Source organism: Somniosus microcephalus, unplaced genomic scaffold (genome assembly GCF_052327205.1).
Source record: "Somniosus microcephalus isolate GS21.2 unplaced genomic scaffold, FLI_Smic_1.0 scaffold134, whole genome shotgun sequence".
Taxonomy (NCBI): domain Eukaryota; kingdom Metazoa; phylum Chordata; class Chondrichthyes; order Squaliformes; family Somniosidae; genus Somniosus; species Somniosus microcephalus.
Genome location: NW_028225321.1, coordinates 346,236 through 367,500, shown reverse-complemented (window position 1 = coordinate 367,500; position 21,265 = coordinate 346,236). Strand labels below are relative to the sequence as shown.

General features: G+C 54.0%; 11 non-coding genes across 11 annotated transcripts; all 11 read left to right on the top strand.

The window, feature by feature from the left end:
* Positions 1 to 3,428: 3,428 nt before the first annotated feature.
* On the top strand, positions 3,429 to 3,501 carry trnam-cau (transfer RNA methionine (anticodon CAU)). The gene has a single exon. It is a non-coding gene; the product is annotated as a tRNA-Met (tRNA).
* A 3,486-nt stretch (positions 3,502 to 6,987) lies between these two features.
* Positions 6,988 to 7,060, top strand: trnar-acg (transfer RNA arginine (anticodon ACG)). Its single transcript has one exon. It is a non-coding gene; the product is annotated as a tRNA-Arg (tRNA).
* Positions 7,061 to 7,148: 88 nt separating this feature from the next.
* trnam-cau (transfer RNA methionine (anticodon CAU)) lies at positions 7,149 to 7,221 on the top strand. Its single transcript has one exon. It is a non-coding gene; the product is annotated as a tRNA-Met (tRNA).
* Positions 7,222 to 9,471: 2,250 nt separating this feature from the next.
* Positions 9,472 to 9,544, top strand: trnar-acg (transfer RNA arginine (anticodon ACG)). Its single transcript has one exon. It is a non-coding gene; the product is annotated as a tRNA-Arg (tRNA).
* Positions 9,545 to 9,632: 88 nt separating this feature from the next.
* Positions 9,633 to 9,705, top strand: trnam-cau (transfer RNA methionine (anticodon CAU)). Its single transcript has one exon. It is a non-coding gene; the product is annotated as a tRNA-Met (tRNA).
* Positions 9,706 to 13,191: 3,486 nt separating this feature from the next.
* trnar-acg (transfer RNA arginine (anticodon ACG)) lies at positions 13,192 to 13,264 on the top strand. Its single transcript has one exon. It is a non-coding gene; the product is annotated as a tRNA-Arg (tRNA).
* An 88-nt stretch (positions 13,265 to 13,352) lies between these two features.
* On the top strand, positions 13,353 to 13,425 carry trnam-cau (transfer RNA methionine (anticodon CAU)). The gene has a single exon. It is a non-coding gene; the product is annotated as a tRNA-Met (tRNA).
* A 2,250-nt stretch (positions 13,426 to 15,675) lies between these two features.
* trnar-acg (transfer RNA arginine (anticodon ACG)) lies at positions 15,676 to 15,748 on the top strand. Its single transcript has one exon. It is a non-coding gene; the product is annotated as a tRNA-Arg (tRNA).
* An 88-nt stretch (positions 15,749 to 15,836) lies between these two features.
* Positions 15,837 to 15,909, top strand: trnam-cau (transfer RNA methionine (anticodon CAU)). Its single transcript has one exon. It is a non-coding gene; the product is annotated as a tRNA-Met (tRNA).
* A 3,486-nt stretch (positions 15,910 to 19,395) lies between these two features.
* trnar-acg (transfer RNA arginine (anticodon ACG)) lies at positions 19,396 to 19,468 on the top strand. Its single transcript has one exon. It is a non-coding gene; the product is annotated as a tRNA-Arg (tRNA).
* Positions 19,469 to 19,556: 88 nt separating this feature from the next.
* Positions 19,557 to 19,629, top strand: trnam-cau (transfer RNA methionine (anticodon CAU)). The gene has a single exon. It is a non-coding gene; the product is annotated as a tRNA-Met (tRNA).
* The last annotated feature ends 1,636 nt before the right edge of the window (positions 19,630 to 21,265 follow it).

The following is a 21,265-nucleotide window of genomic DNA, read 5'->3' as shown; positions in this document are numbered from 1 at the left end:
GAATGCGGGCATCGATCCCGCTACCTCTCACATGCGAAGCGAGCGCTCTACCATTTGAGCTAATTCCCCAGCTACTTCTTGCAGTTGCACCAAGTTTGCTTCTCAGTAGCTCCTTAGCACTCGCCTCTGAGTTGCTGCGCCACCAGCAGGGATCTCCTGCTTCGGGTTAGCCCGCTCCCTGATCTCTTTCAACGCTTTGCTCCAATCGGCGTTACCGAGCAACGGCAGGGCGGGAAGTCAGAGAAATGGGGAAAGAAGCCGAGAAAGAGCCCGAGCCGGCAGAAGGGAAGCGAGGTGACCGGAAAGTAGCAGCCGCCACGAACCTGAGGGAGCAGCCGAGAGCCCTGTCTGACTGATAGACGACTTCTTTTGCCTGAGGTTTTGCCTGAAAGAGAGTGCTGGGTGTTTTGGTGCGTTGCTGCTCAAAGGCACTCCCTGCTGGTGTGCAGATGCAACTGCTCAAGCAATGGAGGTGTCCTGTGCCTTAGCAGCAACATGTAAACTAGCGTCAAGTTAAGAGCACTGCCTTGAGCTAAAAGCTCCTTACCGCTCACTTACTGCACAAGAACGCCCGCTCCTTCAAGCCGGAGTCGAACCAGCGACCTAACGACGACTTTGCTTTGCTTTTTTTCCACTGCAGTCCTCCGCTCTACCACCTGAAAATCGAAGGGAAGCGGCAAAGGTGTCTCGCTTTGGTGATTGTCCGCCGTGCGCCTTTTGACGCTCGCGGCCTGGTGTACCTGCTGATGCCGCAGTGTTGTGGGACTGTGAGTTGCCCGCTGCTCTGGAGAGGCTGTGCCAGTGGCGCAATGGATAACGCGTCTCACTACGGATCAGAAGATTGTAGGTTCGACTCCTACCTGGCTTAATCTTTTTTACGCACTTTGCATTATGGCTCTAGATGCCTCGCAAGCGCACCTACTTGGTCATGCTGCCCAGCAGTTTGCACGGCCAGTGCCTTCTTAGCGCAGTAGGCAGCGCGTCAGTCTCATAATCTAAAGATCCTGAGTTCAATCCTCAGAGAAGGCATTGATACTTGCAAAGCTTTTTTATCCCTCATCTCAGCTTTCCATTTTGGCTGCACAAGACTTGCTGCTACGGCACACCAAAGGATTTGATGTCCCTTGGCCCCTCTGTCCCTCAGCGTGTGGAGACCCTTCGGAAGTACACAGGTTCACCGACAGCTGACACCACTGTTGCGTTTGAGCCATTGCCCCGAGCCAAAAGAGGAGTGGAGAATGCAGGTATCGATCCCGCTACCTCTCACATGCAAAGCGAGCGCTCTACCATTTGAGCTAATTCCCCAGCTGCGTCTTACAATTGCACCAAGTTTGCTTCTCAGTAGCTCCTTAGCACTCGCCTCTGAGTTGCTGCGCCACCAGCAGGGATCTCCTGCTTTGGGTTAGCCCGCTCCCTGATCTCTTTCAACGCTTTGCTCCAATCGGCGTTACCGAGCAACGGCAGGGCGGGAAGTCAGAGAAATGGGGAAAGAAGCCGAGAAAGAGCCCGAGCCGACGGAAGGGAAGCGAGGTGACCGGAAAGTAGCAGCCGCCACGAGCGTGAGGGAGCAGCCGAGAGCCCTGTCTGACTGATAGATGAATTCTTTTGCCTGAGGTTTTGCCTGAAAGAGAGTGGTGGGTGTTTTGGTGCATTGCTGCTCAAAGGCACTCCCTGCTGGTGTGCAGATGCAACTGCTCAAGCAATGGAGGTGTCCTGTGCCTCAGCAGCAACATGTAAACTAGCGTCAAGTTAAGAGCACTGCCTTGAGCTGAAAGCTCCTTACCGCTCACTTACTGCACAAGAACGCCCGCTCCTTCAAGCCGGAGTCGAACCAGCGACCTAACGACGACTTTGCTTTGCTTTTTTTCCACTGCAGTCCTCCGCTCTACCACCTGAAAATCGAAGGGAAGTGGCAAAGGTGTCTCGCTTTGGTGATTGTCCGCCGTGCGCCTTTTGACGCTCGCGGCCTGGTGTACCTGCTGATGCCGCAGTGTTGTGGGACTGTGAGTTGCCCGCTGCTCTGGAGAGGCTGTGCCAGTGGCGCAATGGATAACGCGTCTCACTACGGATCAGAAGATTGTAGGTTCGACTCCTACCTGGCTTAATCTTTTTTACGCACTTTGCATTATGGCTCTAGATGCCTCGCAAGCGCACCTACTTGGTCATGCTGCCCAGCAGTTTGCACGGCCAGTGCCTTCTTAGCGCAGTAGGCAGCGCGTCAGTCTCATAATCTAAAGATCCTGAGTTCAATCCTCAGAGAAGGCATTGATACTTGCAAAGCTTTTTTATCCCTCATCTCAGCTTTCCATTTTGGCTGCACAAGACTTGCTGCTACGGCACACCAAAGGATTTGATGTCCCTTGGCCCCTCTGTCCCTCAGCGTGTGGAGACCCTTCGGAAGTACACAGGTTCACCGACAGCTGACACCACTGTTGCGTTTGAGCCATTGCCCCGAGCCAAAAGAGGAGTGGAGAATGCAGGCATCGATCCCGCTACCTCTCACATGCAAAGCGAGCGCTCTACCATTTGAGCTAATTCCCCAGCTGCGTCTTACAATTGCACCAAGTTTGCTTCTCAGTAGCTCCTTAGCACTCGCCTCTGAGTTGCTGCGCCACCAGCAGGGATCTCCTGCTTTGGGTTAGCCCGCTCCCTGATCTCTTTCAACGCTTTGCTCCAATCGGCGTTACCGAGCAACGGCAGGGCGGGAAGTCAGAGAAATGGGGAAAGAAGCCGAGAAAGAGCCCGAGCCGACGGAAGGGAAGCGAGGTGACCGGAAAGTAGCAGCCGCCACGAGCGTGAGGGAGCAGCCGAGAGCCCTGTCTGACTGATAGATGAATTCTTTTGCCTGAGGTTTTGCCTGAAAGAGAGTGGTGGGTGTTTTGGTGCATTGCTGCTCAAAGGCACTCCCTGCTGGTGTGCAGATGCAACTGCTCAAGCAATGGAGGTGTCCTGTGCCTCAGCAGCAACATGTAAACTAGCGTCAAGTTAAGAGCACTGCCTTGAGCTGAAAGCTCCTTACCGCTCACTTACTGCACAAGAACGCCCGCTCCTTCAAGCCGGAGTCGAACCAGCGACCTAACGACGACTTTGCTTTGCTTTTTTTCCACTGCAGTCCTCCGCTCTACCACCTGAAAATCGAAGGGAAGTGGCAAAGGTGTCTCGCTTTGGTGATTGTCCGCCGTGCGCCTTTTGACGCTCCCGGCCTGGTGTACCTGCTGATGCCGCAGTGTTGTGGGACTGTGAGTTGCCAGCTGCTCTGTACAGGCTGGGCCTGTCGCGCAATGGATAACGCGTCTGACTACGGATCAGAAGATTGTAGGTTCGACTCCTACCTGGCTCGAACTTTTTTACGCACTTTGCATTATGGCGCTAGATGCCTCGCAAGCGCACCTACTTGGTCATGCTGCCCAGCAGTTTGCATGGCAAGTGCCTTCTTAGCGCAGTAGGCAGCGCGTCAGTCTCATAATCTGAAGGTCCTGAGTTCGATCCTCAGAGAAGGCATTGATACTTGCAAAGCATTTTTATCCCTCATCTCAGCTTTCCATTTTTGCTGCACAAGACTATCGACAAGACTTGCTGCTACGGCACACCAAAGGATTTGATGTCCCTTGGCCCCTCTGTACCTCAGCGTGTGGAGAACCTTCGGAAGTACACGGGTTCACCGACAGCTGACACCACTGTTGTGTTTGAGCCATTGCCCCGAGCCAAAAGAGGAGTGGAGAATGCGGGCATCGATCCCGCTACCTCTCACATGCGAAGCGAGCGCTCTACCATTTGAGCTAATTCCCCAGCTACTTCTTGCAGTTGCACCAAGTTTGCTTCTCAGTAGCTCCTTAGCACTCGCCTCTGAGTTGCTGCGCCACCAGCAGGGATCTCCTGCTTCGGGTTAGCCCGCTCCCTGATCTCTTTCAACGCTTTGCTCCAATCGGCGTTACCGAGCAACGGCAGGGCGGGAAGTCAGAGAAATGGGGAAAGAAGCCGAGAAAGAGCCCGAGCCGGCAGAAGGGAAGCGAGGTGACCGGAAAGTAGCAGCCGCCACGAACCTGAGGGAGCAGCCGAGAGCCCTGTCTGACTGATAGACGACTTCTTTTGCCTGAGGTTTTGCCTGAAAGAGAGTGCTGGGTGTTTTGGTGCGTTGCTGCTCAAAGGCACTCCCTGCTGGTGTGCAGATGCAACTGCTCAAGCAATGGAGGTGTCCTGTGCCTTAGCAGCAACATGTAAACTAGCGTCAAGTTAAGAGCACTGCCTTGAGCTAAAAGCTCCTTACCGCTCACTTACTGCACAAGAACGCCCGCTCCTTCAAGCCGGAGTCGAACCAGCGACCTAACGACGACTTTGCTTTGCTTTTTTTCCACTGCAGTCCTCCGCTCTACCACCTGAAAATCGAAGGGAAGCGGCAAAGGTGTCTCGCTTTGGTGATTGTCCGCCGTGCGCCTTTTGACGCTCGCGGCCTGGTGTACCTGCTGATGCCGCAGTGTTGTGGGACTGTGAGTTGCCCGCTGCTCTGGAGAGGCTGTGCCAGTGGCGCAATGGATAACGCGTCTCACTACGGATCAGAAGATTGTAGGTTCGACTCCTACCTGGCTTAATCTTTTTTACGCACTTTGCATTATGGCTCTAGATGCCTCGCAAGCGCACCTACTTGGTCATGCTGCCCAGCAGTTTGCACGGCCAGTGCCTTCTTAGCGCAGTAGGCAGCGTGTCAGTCTCATAATCTAAAGATCCTGAGTTCAATCCTCAGAGAAGGCATTGATACTTGCAAAGCTTTTTTATCCCTCATCTCAGCTTTCCATTTTGGCTGCACAAGACTTGCTGCTACGGCACACCAAAGGATTTGATGTCCCTTGGCCCCTCTGTCCCTCAGCGTGTGGAGACCCTTCGGAAGTACACAGGTTCACCGACAGCTGACACCACTGTTGCGTTTGAGCCATTGCCCCGAGCCAAAAGAGGAGTGGAGAATGCAGGTATCGATCCCGCTACCTCTCACATGCAAAGCGAGCGCTCTACCATTTGAGCTAATTCCCCAGCTGCGTCTTACAATTGCACCAAGTTTGCTTCTCAGTAGCTCCTTAGCACTCGCCTCTGAGTTGCTGCGCCACCAGCAGGGATCTCCTGCTTTGGGTTAGCCCGCTCCCTGATCTCTTTCAACGCTTTGCTCCAATCGGCGTTACCGAGCAACGGCAGGGCGGGAAGTCAGAGAAATGGGGAAAGAAGCCGAGAAAGAGCCCGAGCCGACGGAAGGGAAGCGAGGTGACCGGAAAGTAGCAGCCGCCACGAGCGTGAGGGAGCAGCCGAGAGCCCTGTCTGACTGATAGATGAATTCTTTTGCCTGAGGTTTTGCCTGAAAGAGAGTGGTGGGTGTTTTGGTGCATTGCTGCTCAAAGGCACTCCCTGCTGGTGTGCAGATGCAACTGCTCAAGCAATGGAGGTGTCCTGTGCCTCAGCAGCAACATGTAAACTAGCGTCAAGTTAAGAGCACTGCCTTGAGCTGAAAGCTCCTTACCGCTCACTTACTGCACAAGAACGCCCGCTCCTTCAAGCCGGAGTCGAACCAGCGACCTAACGACGACTTTGCTTTGCTTTTTTTCCACTGCAGTCCTCCGCTCTACCACCTGAAAATCGAAGGGAAGTGGCAAAGGTGTCTCGCTTTGGTGATTGTCCGCCGTGCGCCTTTTGACGCTCGCGGCCTGGTGTACCTGCTGATGCCGCAGTGTTGTGGGACTGTGAGTTGCCCGCTGCTGTGGAGAGGCTGTGCCAGTGGCGCAATGGATAACGCGTCTCACTACGGATCAGAAGATTGTAGGTTCGACTCCTACCTGGCTTAATCTTTTTTACGCACTTTGCATTATGGCTCTAGATGCCTCGCAAGCGCACCTACTTGGTCATGCTGCCCAGCAGTTTGCACGGCCAGTGCCTTCTTAGCGCAGTAGGCAGCGCGTCAGTCTCATAATCTAAAGATCCTGAGTTCAATCCTCAGAGAAGGCATTGATACTTGCAAAGCTTTTTTATCCCTCATCTCAGCTTTCCATTTTGGCTGCACAAGACTTGCTGCTACGGCACACCAAAGGATTTGATGTCCCTTGGCCCCTCTGTCCCTCAGCGTGTGGAGACCCTTCGGAAGTACACAGGTTCACCGACAGCTGACACCACTGTTGCGTTTGAGCCATTGCCCCGAGCCAAAAGAGGAGTGGAGAATGCAGGCATCGATCCCGCTACCTCTCACATGCAAAGCGAGCGCTCTACCATTTGAGCTAATTCCCCAGCTGCGTCTTACAATTGCACCAAGTTTGCTTCTCAGTAGCTCCTTAGCACTCGCCTCTGAGTTGCTGCGCCACCAGCAGGGATCTCCTGCTTTGGGTTAGCCCGCTCCCTGATCTCTTTCAACGCTTTGCTCCAATCGGCGTTACCGAGCAACGGCAGGGCGGGAAGTCAGAGAAATGGGGAAAGAAGCCGAGAAAGAGCCCGAGCCGACGGAAGGGAAGCGAGGTGACCGGAAAGTAGCAGCCGCCACGAGCGTGAGGGAGCAGCCGAGAGCCCTGTCTGACTGATAGATGAATTCTTTTGCCTGAGGTTTTGCCTGAAAGAGAGTGGTGGGTGTTTTGGTGCATTGCTGCTCAAAGGCACTCCCTGCTGGTGTGCAGATGCAACTGCTCAAGCAATGGAGGTGTCCTGTGCCTCAGCAGCAACATGTAAACTAGCGTCAAGTTAAGAGCACTGCCTTGAGCTGAAAGCTCCTTACCGCTCACTTACTGCACAAGAACGCCCGCTCCTTCAAGCCGGAGTCGAACCAGCGACCTAACGACGACTTTGCTTTGCTTTTTTTCCACTGCAGTCCTCCGCTCTACCACCTGAAAATCGAAGGGAAGTGGCAAAGGTGTCTCGCTTTGGTGATTGTCCGCCGTGCGCCTTTTGACGCTCCCGGCCTGGTGTACCTGCTGATGCCGCAGTGTTGTGGGACTGTGAGTTGCCAGCTGCTCTGTACAGGCTGGGCCTGTGGCGCAATGGATAACGCGTCTGACTACGGATCAGAAGATTGTAGGTTCGACTCCTACCTGGCTCGAACTTTTTTACGCACTTTGCATTATGGCGCTAGATGCCTCGCAAGCGCACCTACTTGGTCATGCTGCCCAGCAGTTTGCATGGCAAGTGCCTTCTTAGCGCAGTAGGCAGCGCGTCAGTCTCATAATCTGAAGGTCCTGAGTTCGATCCTCAGAGAAGGCATTGATACTTGCAAAGCATTTTTATCCCTCATCTCAGCTTTCCATTTTTGCTGCACAAGACTATCGACAAGACTTGCTGCTACGGCACACCAAAGGATTTGATGTCCCTTGGCCCCTCTGTACCTCAGCGTGTGGAGAACCTTCGGAAGTACACGGGTTCACCGACAGCTGACACCACTGTTGTGTTTGAGCCATTGCCCCGAGCCAAAAGAGGAGTGGAGAATGCGGGCATCGATCCCGCTACCTCTCACATGCGAAGCGAGCGCTCTACCATTTGAGCTAATTCCCCAGCTACTTCTTGCAGTTGCACCAAGTTTGCTTCTCAGTAGCTCCTTAGCACTCGCCTCTGAGTTGCTGCGCCACCAGCAGGGATCTCCTGCTTCGGGTTAGCCCGCTCCCTGATCTCTTTCAACGCTTTGCTCCAATCGGCGTTACCGAGCAACGGCAGGGCGGGAAGTCAGAGAAATGGGGAAAGAAGCCGAGAAAGAGCCCGAGCCGGCAGAAGGGAAGCGAGGTGACCGGAAAGTAGCAGCCGCCACGAACCTGAGGGAGCAGCCGAGAGCCCTGTCTGACTGATAGACGACTTCTTTTGCCTGAGGTTTTGCCTGAAAGAGAGTGCTGGGTGTTTTGGTGCGTTGCTGCTCAAAGGCACTCCCTGCTGGTGTGCAGATGCAACTGCTCAAGCAATGGAGGTGTCCTGTGCCTTAGCAGCAACATGTAAACTAGCGTCAAGTTAAGAGCACTGCCTTGAGCTAAAAGCTCCTTACCGCTCACTTACTGCACAAGAACGCCCGCTCCTTCAAGCCGGAGTCGAACCAGCGACCTAACGACGACTTTGCTTTGCTTTTTTTCCACTGCAGTCCTCCGCTCTACCACCTGAAAATCGAAGGGAAGCGGCAAAGGTGTCTCGCTTTGGTGATTGTCCGCCGTGCGCCTTTTGACGCTCGCGGCCTGGTGTACCTGCTGATGCCGCAGTGTTGTGGGACTGTGAGTTGCCCGCTGCTCTGGAGAGGCTGTGCCAGTGGCGCAATGGATAACGCGTCTCACTACGGATCAGAAGATTGTAGGTTCGACTCCTACCTGGCTTAATCTTTTTTACGCACTTTGCATTATGGCTCTAGATGCCTCGCAAGTGCACCTACTTGGTCATGCTGCCCAGCAGTTTGCACGGCCAGTGCCTTCTTAGCGCAGTAGGCAGCGCGTCAGTCTCATAATCTAAAGATCCTGAGTTCAATCCTCAGAGAAGGCATTGATACTTGCAAAGCTTTTTTATCCCTCATCTCAGCTTTCCATTTTGGCTGCACAAGACTTGCTGCTACGGCACACCAAAGGATTTGATGTCCCTTGGCCCCTCTGTCCCTCAGCGTGTGGAGACCCTTCGGAAGTACACAGGTTCACCGACAGCTGACACCACTGTTGCGTTTGAGCCATTGCCCCGAGCCAAAAGAGGAGTGGAGAATGCAGGCATCGATCCCGCTACCTCTCACATGCAAAGCGAGCGCTCTACCATTTGAGCTAATTCCCCAGCTGCGTCTTACAATTGCACCAAGTTTGCTTCTCAGTAGCTCCTTAGCACTCGCCTCTGAGTTGCTGCGCCACCAGCAGGGATCTCCTGCTTTGGGTTAGCCCGCTCCCTGATCTCTTTCAACGCTTTGCTCCAATCGGCGTTACCGAGCAACGGCAGGGCGGGAAGTCAGAGAAATGGGGAAAGAAGCCGAGAAAGAGCCCGAGCCGACGGAAGGGAAGCGAGGTGACCGGAAAGTAGCAGCCGCCACGAGCGTGAGGGAGCAGCCGAGAGCCCTGTCTGACTGATAGATGAATTCTTTTGCCTGAGGTTTTGCCTGAAAGAGAGTGGTGGGTGTTTTGGTGCATTGCTGCTCAAAGGCACTCCCTGCTGGTGTGCAGATGCAACTGCTCAAGCAATGGAGGTGTCCTGTGCCTCAGCAGCAACATGTAAACTAGCGTCAAGTTAAGAGCACTGCCTTGAGCTGAAAGCTCCTTACCGCTCACTTACTGCACAAGAACGCCCGCTCCTTCAAGCCGGAGTCGAACCAGCGACCTAACGACGACTTTGCTTTGCTTTTTTTCCACTGCAGTCCTCCGCTCTACCACCTGAAAATCGAAGGGAAGTGGCAAAGGTGTCTCGCTTTGGTGATTGTCCGCCGTGCGCCTTTTGACGCTCCCGGCCTGGTGTACCTGCTGATGCCGCAGTGTTGTGGGACTGTGAGTTGCCAGCTGCTCTGTACAGGCTGGGCCTGTGGCGCAATGGATAACGCGTCTGACTACGGATCAGAAGATTGTAGGTTCGACTCCTACCTGGCTCGAACTTTTTTACGCACTTTGCATTATGGCGCTAGATGCCTCGCAAGCGCACCTACTTGGTCATGCTGCCCAGCAGTTTGCATGGCAAGTGCCTTCTTAGCGCAGTAGGCAGCGCGTCAGTCTCATAATCTGAAGGTCCTGAGTTCGATCCTCAGAGAAGGCATTGATACTTGCAAAGCATTTTTATCCCTCATCTCAGCTTTCCATTTTTGCTGCACAAGACTATCGACAAGACTTGCTGCTACGGCACACCAAAGGATTTGATGTCCCTTGGCCCCTCTGTACCTCAGCGTGTGGAGACCCTTCGGAAGTACACGGGTTCACCGACAGCTGACACCACTGTTGCGTTTGAGCCATTGCCCCGAGCCAAAAGAGGAGTGGAGAATGCAGGCATCGATCCCGCTACCTTTCACATGCAAAGCGAGCGCTCTACCATTTGAGCTAATTCCCAAGCTGCGTCTTACAATTGCACCAAGTTTGCTTCTCAGTAGCTCCTTAGCACTCGCCTCTGAGTTGCTGCGCCACCAGCAGGGATCTCCTGCTTTGGGTTAGCCCGCTCCCTGATCTCTTTCAACGCTTTGCTCCAATCGGCGTTACCGAGCAACGGCAGGGCGGGAAGTCAGAGAAATGGGGAAAGAAGCCGAGAAAGAGCCCGAGCCGACGGAAGGGAAGCGAGGTGACCGGAAAGTAGCAGCCGCCACGAGCGTGAGGGAGCAGCCGAGAGCCCTGTCTGACTGATAGATGAATTCTTTTGCCTGAGGTTTTGCCTGAAAGAGAGTGGTGGGTGTTTTGGTGCATTGCTGCTCAAAGGCACTCCCTGCTGGTGTGCAGATGCAACTGCTCAAGCAATGGAGGTGTCCTGTGCCTCAGCAGCAACATGTAAACTAGCGTCAAGTTAAGAGCACTGCCTTGAGCTAAAAGCTCCTTACCGCTCACTTACTGCACAAGAACGCCCGCTCCTTCAAGCCGGAGTCGAACCAGCGACCTAACGACGACTTTGCTTTGCTTTTTTTCCACTGCAGTCCTCCGCTCTACCACCTGAAAATCGAAGGGAAGCGGCAAAGGTGTCTCGCTTTGGTGATTGTCCGCCGTGCGCCTTTTGACGCTCGCGGCCTGGTGTACCTGCTGATGCCGCAGTGTTGTGGGACTGTGAGTTGCCCGCTGCTCTGGAGAGGCTGTGCCAGTGGCGCAATGGATAACGCGTCTCACTACGGATCAGAAGATTGTAGGTTCGACTCCTACCTGGCTTAATCTTTTTTACGCACTTTGCATTATGGCTCTAGATGCCTCGCAAGCGCACCTACTTGGTCATGCTGCCCAGCAGTTTGCACGGCCAGTGCCTTCTTAGCGCAGTAGGCAGCGCGTCAGTCTCATAATCTAAAGATCCTGAGTTCAATCCTCAGAGAAGGCATTGATACTTGCAAAGCTTTTTTATCCCTCATCTCAGCTTTCCATTTTGGCTGCACAAGACTTGCTGCTACGGCACACCAAAGGATTTGATGTCCCTTGGCCCCTCTGTCCCTCAGCGTGTGGAGACCCTTCGGAAGTACACAGGTTCACCGACAGCTGACACCACTGTTGCGTTTGAGCCATTGCCCCGAGCCAAAAGAGGAGTGGAGAATGCAGGCATCGATCCCGCTACCTCTCACATGCAAAGCGAGCGCTCTACTATTTGAGCTAATTCCCCAGCTGCGTCTTACAATTGCACCAAGTTTGCTTCTCAGTAGCTCCTTAGCACTCGCCTCTGAGTTGCTGCGCCACCAGCAGGGATCTCCTGCTTTGGGTTAGCCCGCTCCCTGATCTCTTTCAACGCTTTGCTCCAATCGGCGTTACCGAGCAACGGCAGGGCGGGAAGTCAGAGAAATGGGGAAAGAAGCCGAGAAAGAGCCCGAGCCGACGGAAGGGAAGCGAGGTTACCGGAAAGTAGCAGCCGCCACGAGCGTGAGGGAGCAGCCGAGAGCCCTGTCTGACTGATAGATGAATTCTTTTGCCTGAGGTTTTGCCTGAAAGAGAGTGGTGGGTGTTTTGGTGCATTGCTGCTCAAAGGCACTCCCTGCTGGTGTGCAGATGCAACTGCTCAAGCAATGGAGGTGTCCTGTGCCTCAGCAGCAACATGTAAACTAGCGTCAAGTTAAGAGCACTGCCTTGAGCTGAAAGCTCCTTACCGCTCACTTACTGCACAAGAACGCCCGCTCCTTCAAGCCGGAGTCGAACCAGCGACCTAACGACGACTTTGCTTTGCTTTATTTCCACTGCAGTCCTCCGCTCTACCACCTGAAAATCGAAGGGAAGTGGCAAAGGTGTCTCGCTTTGGTGATTGTCCGCCGTGCGCCTTTTGACGCTCGCGGCCTGGTGTACCTGCTGATGCCGCAGTGTTGTGGGACTGTGAGTTGCCCGCTGCTCTGGAGAGGCTGTGCCAGTGGCGCAATGGATAACGCGTCTCACTACGGATCAGAAGATTGTAGGTTCGACTCCTACCTGGCTTAATCTTTTTTACGCACTTTGCATTATGGCTCTAGATGCCTCGCAAGCGCACCTACTTGGTCATGCTGCCCAGCAGTTTGCACGGCCAGTGCCTTCTTAGCGCAGTAGGCAGCGCGTCAGTCTCATAATCTAAAGATCCTGAGTTCAATCCTCAGAGAAGGCATTGATACTTGCAAAGCTTTTTTATCCCTCATCTCAGCTTTCCATTTTGGCTGCACAAGACTTGCTGCTACGGCACACCAAAGGATTTGATGTCCCTTGGCCCCTCTGTCCCTCAGCGTGTGGAGACCCTTCGGAAGTACACAGGTTCACCGACAGCTGACACCACTGTTGCGTTTGAGCCATTGCCCCGAGCCAAAAGAGGAGTGGAGAATGCAGGCATCGATCCCGCTACCTCTCACATGCAAAGCGAGCGCTCTACCATTTGAGCTAATTCCCCAGCTGCGTCTTACAATTGCACCAAGTTTGCTTCTCAGTAGCTCCTTAGCACTCGCCTCTGAGTTGCTGCGCCACCAGCAGGGATCTCCTGCTTTGGGTTAGCCCGCTCCCTGATCTCTTTCAACGCTTTGCTCCAATCGGCGTTACCGAGCAACGGCAGGGCGGGAAGTCAGAGAAATGGGGAAAGAAGCCGAGAAAGAGCCCGAGCCGACGGAAGGGAAGCGAGGTGACCGGAAAGTAGCAGCCGCCACGAGCGTGAGGGAGCAGCCGAGAGCCCTGTCTGACTGATAGATGAATTCTTTTGCCTGAGGTTTTGCCTGAAAGAGAGTGGTGGGTGTTTTGGTGCATTGCTGCTCAAAGGCACTCCCTGCTGGTGTGCAGATGCAACTGCTCAAGCAATGGAGGTGTCCTGTGCCTCAGCAGCAACATGTAAACTAGCGTCAAGTTAAGAGCACTGCCTTGAGCTGAAAGCTCCTTACCGCTCACTTACTGCACAAGAACGCCCGCTCCTTCAAGCCGGAGTCGAACCAGCGACCTAACGACGACTTTGCTTTGCTTTTTTTCCACTGCAGTCCTCCGCTCTACCACCTGAAAATCGAAGGGAAGTGGCAAAGGTGTCTCGCTTTGGTGATTGTCCGCCGTGCGCCTTTTGACGCTCCCGGCCTGGTGTACCTGCTGATGCCGCAGTGTTGTGGGACTGTGAGTTGCCAGCTGCTCTGTACAGGCTGGGCCTGTGGCGCAATGGATAACGCGTCTGACTACGGATCAGAAGATTGTAGGTTCGACTCCTACCTGGCTCGAACTTTTTTACGCACTTTGCATTATGGCGCTAGATGCCTCGCAAGCGCACCTACTTGGTCATGCTGCCCAGCAGTTTGCATGGCAAGTGCCTTCTTAGCGCAGTAGGCAGCGCGTCAGTCTCATAATCTGAAGGTCCTGAGTTCGATCCTCAGAGAAGGCATTGATACTTGCAAAGCATTTTTATCCCTCATCTCAGCTTTCCATTTTTGCTGCACAAGACTATCGACAAGACTTGCTGCTACGGCACACCAAAGGATTTGATGTCCCTTGGCCCCTCTGTACCTCAGCGTGTGGAGAACCTTCGGAAGTACACGGGTTCACCGACAGCTGACACCACTGTTGTGTTTGAGCCATTGCCCCGAGCCAAAAGAGGAGTGGAGAATGCGGGCATCGATCCCGCTACCTCTCACATGCGAAGCGAGCGCTCTACCATTTGAGCTAATTCCCCAGCTACTTCTTGCAGTTGCACCAAGTTTGCTTCTCAGTAGCTCCTTAGCACTCGCCTCTGAGTTGCTGCGCCACCAGCAGGGATCTCCTGCTTCGGGTTAGCCCGCTCCCTGATCTCTTTCAACGCTTTGCTCCAATCGGCGTTACCGAGCAACGGCAGGGCGGGAAGTCAGAGAAATGGGGAAAGAAGCCGAGAAAGAGCCCGAGCCGGCAGAAGGGAAGCGAGGTGACCGGAAAGTAGCAGCCGCCACGAACCTGAGGGAGCAGCCGAGAGCCCTGTCTGACTGATAGACGACTTCTTTTGCCTGAGGTTTTGCCTGAAAGAGAGTGCTGGGTGTTTTGGTGCGTTGCTGCTCAAAGGCACTCCCTGCTGGTGTGCAGATGCAACTGCTCAAGCAATGGAGGTGTCCTGTGCCTTAGCAGCAACATGTAAACTAGCGTCAAGTTAAGAGCACTGCCTTGAGCTAAAAGCTCCTTACCGCTCACTTACTGCACAAGAACGCCCGCTCCTTCAAGCCGGAGTCGAACCAGCGACCTAACGACGACTTTGCTTTGCTTTTTTTCCACTGCAGTCCTCCGCTCTACCACCTGAAAATCGAAGGGAAGCGGCAAAGGTGTCTCGCTTTGGTGATTGTCCGCCGTGCGCCTTTTGACGCTCGCGGCCTGGTGTACCTGCTGATGCCGCAGTGTTGTGGGACTGTGAGTTGCCCGCTGCTCTGGAGAGGCTGTGCCAGTGGCGCAATGGATAACGCGTCTCACTACGGATCAGAAGATTGTAGGTTCGACTCCTACCTGGCTTAATCTTTTTTACGCACTTTGCATTATGGCTCTAGATGCCTCGCAAGCGCACCTACTTGGTCATGCTGCCCAGCAGTTTGCACGGCCAGTGCCTTCTTAGCGCAGTAGGCAGCGCGTCAGTCTCATAATCTAAAGATCCTGAGTTCAATCCTCAGAGAAGGCATTGATACTTGCAAAGCTTTTTTATCCCTCATCTCAGCTTTCCATTTTGGCTGCACAAGACTTGCTGCTACGGCACACCAAAGGATTTGATGTCCCTTGGCCCCTCTGTCCCTCAGCGTGTGGAGACCCTTCGGAAGTACACAGGTTCACCGACAGCTGACACCACTGTTGCGTTTGAGCCATTGCCCCGAGCCAAAAGAGGAGTGGAGAATGCAGGCATCGATCCCGCTACCTCTCACATGCAAAGCGAGCGCTCTACCATTTGAGCTAATTCCCCAGCTGCGTCTTACAATTGCACCAAGTTTGCTTCTCAGTAGCTCCTTAGCACTCGCCTCTGAGTTGCTGCGCCACCAGCAGGGATCTCCTGCTTTGGGTTAGCCCGCTCCCTGATCTCTTTCAACGCTTTGCTCCAATCGGCGTTACCGAGCAACGGCAGGGCGGGAAGTCAGAGAAATGGGGAAAGAAGCCGAGAAAGAGCCCGAGCCGACGGAAGGGAAGCGAGGTGACCGGAAAGTAGCAGCCGCCACGAGCGTGAGGGAGCAGCCGAGAGCCCTGTCTGACTGATAGATGAATTCTTTTGCCTGAGGTTTTGCCTGAAAGAGAGTGGTGGGTGTTTTGGTGCATTGCTGCTCAAAGGCACTCCCTGCTGGTGTGCAGATGCAACTGCTCAAGCAATGGAGGTGTCCTGTGCCTCAGCAGCAACATGTAAACTAGCGTCAAGTTAAGAGCACTGCCTTGAGCTGAAAGCTCCTTACCGCTCACTTACTGCACAAGAACGCCCGCTCCTTCAAGCCGGAGTCGAACCAGCGACCTAACGACGACTTTGCTTTGCTTTTTTTCCACTGCAGTCCTCCGCTCTACCACCTGAAAATCGAAGGGAAGTGGCAAAGGTGTCTCGCTTTGGTGATTGTCCGCCGTGCGCCTTTTGACGCTCCCGGCCTGGTGTACCTGCTGATGCCGCAGTGTTGTGGGACTGTGAGTTGCCAGCTGCTCTGTACAGGCTGGGCCTGTGGCGCAATGGATAACGCGTCTGACTACGGATCAGAAGATTGTAGGTTCGACTCCTACCTGGCTCGAACTTTTTTACGCACTTTGCATTATGGCGCTAGATGCCTCGCAAGCGCACCTACTTGGTCATGCTGCCCAGCAGTTTGCATGGCAAGTGCCTTCTTAGCGCAGTAGGCAGCGCGTCAGTCTCATAATCTGAAGGTCCTGAGTTCGATCCTCAGAGAAGGCATTGATACTTGCAAAGCATTTTTATCCCTCATCTCAGCTTTCCATTTTTGCTGCACAAGACTATCGACAAGACTTGCTGCTACGGCACACCAAAGGATTTGATGTCCCTTGGCCCCTCTGTACCTCAGCGTGTGGAGAACCTTCGGAAGTACACGGGTTCACCGACAGCTGACACCACTGTTGTGTTTGAGCCATTGCCCCGAGCCAAAAGAGGAGTGGAGAATGCGGGCATCGATCCCGCTACCTCTCACATGCGAAGCGAGCGCTCTACCATTTGAGCTAATTCCCCAGCTACTTCTTGCAGTTGCACCAAGTTTGCTTCTCAGTAGCTCCTTAGCACTCGCCTCTGAGTTGCTGCGCCACCAGCAGGGATCTCCTGCTTCGGGTTAGCCCGCTCCCTGATCTCTTTCAACGCTTTGCTCCAATCGGCGTTACCGAGCAACGGCAGGGCGGGAAGTCAGAGAAATGGGGAAAGAAGCCGAGAAAGAGCCCGAGCCGGCAGAAGGGAAGCGAGGTGACCGGAAAGTAGCAGCCGCCACGAACCTGAGGGAGCAGCCGAGAGCCCTGTCTGACTGATAGACGACTTCTTTTGCCTGAGGTTTTGCCTGAAAGAGAGTGCTGGGTGTTTTGGTGCGTTGCTGCTCAAAGGCACTCCCTGCTGGTGTGCAGATGCAACTGCTCAAGCAATGGAGGTGTCCTGTGCCTTAGCAGCAACATGTAAACTAGCGTCAAGTTAAGAGCACTGCCTTGAGCTAAAAGCTCCTTACCGCTCACTTACTGCACAAGAACGCCCGCTCCTTCAAGCCGGAGTCGAACCAGCGACCTAACGACGACTTTGCTTTGCTTTTTTTCCACTGCAGTCCTCCGCTCTACCACCTGAAAATCGAAGGGAAGCGGCAAAGGTGTCTCGCTTTGGTGATTGTCCGCCGTGCGCCTTTTGACGCTCGCGGCCTGGTGTACCTGCTGATGCCGCAGTGTTGTGGGACTGTGAGTTGCCCGCTGCTCTGGAGAGGCTGTGCCAGTGGCGCAATGGATAACGCGTCTCACTACGGATCAGAAGATTGTAGGTTCGACTCCTACCTGGCTTAATCTTTTTTACGCACTTTGCATTATGGCTCTAGATGCCTCGCAAGCGCACCTACTTGGTCATGCTGCCCAGCAGTTTGCACGGCCAGTGCCTTCTTAGCGCAGTAGGCAGCGCGTCAGTCTCATAATCTAAAGATCCTGAGTTCAATCCTCAGAGAAGGCATTGATACTTGCAAAGCTTTTTTATCCCTCATCTCAGCTTTCCATTTTGGCTGCACAAGACTTGCTGCTACGGCACACCAAAGGATTTGATGTCCCTTGGCCCCTCTGTCCCTCAGCGTGTGGAGACCCTTCGGAAGTACACAGGTTCACCGACAGCTGACACCACTGTTGCGTTTGAGCCATTGCCCCGAGCCAAAAGAGGAGTGGAGAATGCAGGCATCGATCCCGCTACCTCTCACATGCAAAGCGAGCGCTCTACCATTTGAGCTAATTCCCCAGCTGCGTCTTACAATTGCACCAAGTTTGCTTCTCAGTAGCTCCTTAGCACTCGCCTCTGAGTTGCTGCGCCACCAGCAGGGATCTCCTGCTTTGGGTTAGCCCGCTCCCTGATCTCTTTCAACGCTTTGCTCCAATCGGCGTTACCGAGCAACGGCAGGGCGGGAAGTCAGAGAAATGGGGAAAGAAGCCGAGAAAGAGCCCGAGCCGACGGAAGGGAAGCGAGGTGACCGGAAAGTAGCAGCCGCCACGAGCGTGAGGGAGCAGCCGAGAGCCCTGTCTGACTGATAGATGAATTCTTTTGCCTGAGGTTTTGCCTGAAAGAGAGTGGTGGGTGTTTTGGTGCATTGCTGCTCAAAGGCACTCCCTGCTGGTGTGCAGATGCAACTGCTCAAGCAATGGAGGTGTCCTGTGCCTCAGCAGCAACATGTAAACTAGCGTCAAGTTAAGAGCACTGCCTTGAGCTGAAAGCTCCTTACCGCTCACTTACTGCACAAGAACGCCCGCTCCTTCAAGCCGGAGTCGAACCAGCGACCTAACGACGACTTTGCTTTGCTTTTTTTCCACTGCAGTCCTCCGCTCTACCACCTGAAAATCGAAGGGAAGCGGCAAAGGTGTCTCGCTTTGGTGATTGTCCGCCGTGCGCCTTTTGACGCTCGCGGCCTGGTGTACCTGCTGATGCCGCAGTGTTGTGGGACTGTGAGTTGCCCGCTGCTCTGGAGAGGCTGTGCCAGTGGCGCAATGGATAACGCGTCTCACTACGGATCAGAAGATTGTAGGTTCGACTCCTACCTGGCTTAATCTTTTTTACGCACTTTGCATTATGGCTCTAGATGCCTCGCAAGCGCACCTACTTGGTCATGCTGCCCAGCAGTTTGCACGGCCAGTGCCTTCTTAGCGCAGTAGGCAGCGCGTCAGTCTCATAATCTAAAGATCCTGAGTTCAATCCTCAGAGAAGGCATTGATACTTGCAAAGCTTTTTTATCCCTCATCTCAGCTTTCCATTTTGGCTGCACAAGACTTGCTGCTACGGCACACCAAAGGATTTGATGTCCCTTGGCCCCTCTGTCCCTCAGCGTGTGGAGACCCTTCGGAAGTACACAGGTTCACCGACAGCTGACACCACTGTTGCGTTTGAGCCATTGCCCCGAGCCAAAAGAGGAGTGGAGAATGCAGGCATCGATCCCGCTACCTCTCACATGCAAAGCGAGCGCTCTACCATTTGAGCTAATTCCCCAGCTGCGTCTTACAATTGCACCAAGTTTGCTTCTCAGTAGCTCCTTAGCACTCGCCTCTGAGTTGCTGCGCCACCAGCAGGGATCTCCTGCTTTGGGTTAGCCCGCTCCCTGATCTCTTTCAACGCTTTGCTCCAATCGGCGTTACCGAGCAACGGCAGGGCGGGAAGTCAGAGAAATGGGGAAAGAAGCCGAGAAAGAGCCCGAGCCGACGGAAGGGAAGCGAGGTGACCGGAAAGTAGCAGCCGCCACGAGCGTGAGGGAGCAGCCGAGAGCCCTGTCTGACTGATAGATGAATTCTTTTGCCTGAGGTTTTGCCTGAAAGAGAGTGGTGGGTGTTTTGGTGCATTGCTGCTCAAAGGCACTCCCTGCTGGTGTGCAGATGCAACTGCTCAAGCAATGGAGGTGTCCTGTGCCTCAGCAGCAACATGTAAACTAGCGTCAAGTTAAGAGCACTGCCTTGAGCTGAAAGCTCCTTACCGCTCACTTACTGCACAAGAACGCCCGCTCCTTCAAGCCGGAGTCGAACCAGCGACCTAACGACGACTTTGCTTTGCTTTTTTTCCACTGCAGTCCTCCGCTCTACCACCTGAAAATCGAAGGGAAGTGGCAAAGGTGTCTCGCTTTGGTGATTGTCCGCCGTGCGCCTTTTGACGCTCCCGGCCTGGTGTACCTGCTGATGCCGCAGTGTTGTGGGACTGTGAGTTGCCAGCTGCTCTGTACAGGCTGGGCCTGTGGCGCAATGGATAACGCGTCTGACTACGGATCAGAAGATTGTAGGTTCGACTCCTACCTGGCTCGAACTTTTTTACGCACTTTGCATTATGGCGCTAGATGCCTCGCAAGCGCACCTACTTGGTCATGCTGCCCAGCAGTTTGCATGGCAAGTGCCTTCTTAGCGCAGTAGGCAGCGCGTCAGTCTCATAATCTGAAGGTCCTGAGTTCGATCCTCAGAGAAGGCATTGATACTTGCAAAGCATTTTTATCCCTCATCTCAGCTTTCCATTTTTGCTGCACAAGACTATCGACAAGACTTGCTGCTACGGCACACCAAAGGATTTGATGTCCCTTGGCCCCTCTGTACCTCAGCGTGTGGAGAACCTTCGGAAGTACACGGGTTCACCGACAGCTGACACCACTGTTGTGTTTGAGCCATTGCCCCGAGCCAAAAGAGGAGTGGAGAATGCGGGCATCGATCCCGCTACCTCTCACATGCGAAGCGAGCGCTCTACCATTTGAGCTAATTCCCCAGCTACTTCTTGCAGTTGCACCAAGTTTGCTTCTCAGTAGCTCCTTAGCACTCGCCTCTGAGTTGCTGCGCCACCAGCAGGGATCTCCTGCTTCGGGTTAGCCCGCTCCCTGATCTCTTTCAACGCTTTGCTCCAATCGGCGTTACCGAGCAACGGCAGGGCGGGAAGTCAGAGAAATGGGGAAAGAAGCCGAGAAAGAGCCCGAGCCGGCGGAAGGGAAGCGAGGTGACCGGAAAGTAGCAGCCGCCACGAACCTGAGGGAGCAGCCGAGAGCCCTGTCTGACTGATAGACGACTTCTTTTGCCTGAGGTTTTGCCTGAAAGAGAGTGCTGGGTGTTTTGGTGCGTTGCTGCTCAAAGGCACTCCCTGCTGGTGTGCAGATGCAACTGCTCAAGCAATGGAGGTGTCCTGTGCCTTAGCAGCAACATGTAAACTAGCGTCAAGTTAAGAGCACTGCCTTGAGCTAAAAGCTCCTTACCGCTCACTTACTGCACAAGAACGCCCGCTCCTTCAAGCCGGAGTCGAACCAGCGACCTAACGACGACTTTGCTTTGCTTTTTTTCCACTGCAGTCCTCCGCTCTACCACCTGAAAATCGAAGGGAAGCGGCAAAGGTGTCTCGCTTTGGTGATTGTCCGCCGTGCGCCTTTTGACGCTCGCGGCCTGGTGTACCTGCTGATGCCGCAGTGTTGTGGGACTGTGAGTTGCCCGCTGCTCTGGAGAGGCTGTGCCAGTGGCGCAATGGATAACGCGTCTCACTACGGATCAGAAGATTGTAGGTTCGACTCCTACCTGGCTTAATCTTTTTTACGCACTTTGCATTATGGCTCTAGATGCCTCGCAAGCGCACCTACTTGGTCATGCTGCCCAGCAGTTTGCACGGCCAGTGCCTTCTTAGCGCAGTAGGCAGCGCGTCAGTCTCATAATCTAAAGATCCTGAGTTCAATCCTCAGAGAAGGCATTGATACTTGCAAAGCTTTTTTATCCCTCATCTCAGCTTTCCATTTTGGCTGCACAAGACTTGCTGCTACGGCACACCAAAGGATTTGATGTCCCTTGGCCCCTCTGTCCCTCAGCGTGTGGAGACCCTTCGGAAGTACACAGGTTCACCGACAGCTGACACCACTGTTGCGTTTGAGCCATTGCCCCGAGCCAAAAGAGGAGTGGAGAATGCAGGCATCGATCCCGCTACCTCTCACATGCAAAGCGAGCGCTCTACCATTTGAGCTAATTCCCCAGCTGCGTCTTACAATTGCACCAAGTTTGCTTCTCAGTAGCTCCTTAGCACTCGCCTCTGAGTTGCTGCGCCACCAGCAGGGATCTCCTGCTTTGGGTTAGCCCGCTCCCTG